Source organism: Agelaius phoeniceus, chromosome 3, assembly GCF_051311805.1.
Source record: "Agelaius phoeniceus isolate bAgePho1 chromosome 3, bAgePho1.hap1, whole genome shotgun sequence".
Taxonomy (NCBI): domain Eukaryota; kingdom Metazoa; phylum Chordata; class Aves; order Passeriformes; family Icteridae; genus Agelaius; species Agelaius phoeniceus.
In genome coordinates, this window is record NC_135267.1 from 32917256 (window position 1) to 32918849 (window position 1594).

Consider the following 1594-nt stretch of genomic DNA (forward strand, 5'->3'; position numbering starts at 1 on the left):
TTAGGAAAATAGAGTTTTGGGGTATCAGCATTTTTAATCAGAGATTAACTCTATGTATGTATCTGGGAACATGGACATGAGAGATAAATAGGTATTGGTTCATGTGTAGTAAGAAGAGCTGAAATATCTATTTTAGCAATAAAGGTTAGATATTACTGATATCTGAGCAAGACCTGACTGCTGTCTAGGCCTGAACATGTTGGCGAAGGTGTTAACAATGATCTGCTTAAATATGAATGTGGCTCACACATCTTGGGCATCCATCTGGGCAGAGTCTCAGGGCTCCAAAGCATGATTGTGGATTTTGTGAAGCGGCATACTTCACAATTAAGGATTATATGCACATGTGTGCACACTAGTCTTTCATGTTAACGTTACAAAAAAGAAGAAATTTTCAGTTTCATGCATGTAGAGAATAATCTCCTTAAAATGTCTCATGCAAGGACAAGGTGGTCCATACAGAAAACAATTTCTGTCTGAAAATCTGTTTTGGTTTTGTTAACATCTCCTTAATGTGTAAATCCAGCAATGACTTCCATTCTCTCATTATAAAGGCCATGGTCAGTGAAGAACTGAATAAAAGTAATTCCAGATGTTAGAAGGGTCAGTGAATAGCTCATTCTTTATAAGCCATATTATTTCCTAGCTGCATACTGTTCAGACACCCTTGAATTTAGCACATTTACTTGTATCAATTGAAGTAACAAACCAATTTAAAAATAACCACAGCCATCTCATAATCACCACCAAAAAAAATTAGAAAAAACATATTGCCTTTTGAATCGTTCCTATTATAAGTAATGGCTGGATATAAATTTATGCCTCACTTTCATTACAAATAACCACAGGAAAGGATCTAAACCAGAAGTGTTCTCTAAAGCATAGTTTGAAGCAGTGAGTGCTGCTGTCACCCCAGTGAAGCCTTTGCTGCAGCTGCTGCTCTCCCCAAAGCTGCTGCAGGTATTGCTGCCCTGGGACCACTCGGTGCTGGCAGCCCCAGAGCTACGGGCGAGGGAGCAGCAGGACAAGCATCACCAGAGGAGCCAGAAGCAAGGGAAATCCTCCAGTAAGGCTTGATCTGACAAGATCTGACCAAGAAGATAACCTGGCCTGAGGTTCTGTCCTTCAGGGGGATATTCACTTTCTTTAAGTGTCAAAAGGAAAGTGGGTGCTTGAGCAAAGTAACAGGTACCCACAAATCCAGATCATCCGACACACAGAGTGTTTCAGGGCTGAAGAAAGAAACTTCATCAGTCACTTCCACAGCACTGTTGGTTGCTCCTCAGACATGCTCAACCTCAGTGTGTGCAGCCCTAATATTTGGTGTGCAGTAGGAGACAGGTGTTCTTAGTGAAGCAGTGTGACTTTTCAGCCTTAAGAGTTTCTTATTTTCAGATCACAAAAGCCAGACTCATCTAAAGCTAATTTAAGGTCAAAACTTCTCTCATTGGCTGCCTGAATCATGTAGCAAAAGTATCAAAACCTTTGGACAGGGCAGAGTCCAGGGCTTAATGCAAAGACAAGGAGTAAGTACAAGTGTCAATAGGTGAATATCAGAAAAACTTAATTGCTTCTGAGAAACACCCACTTGGCA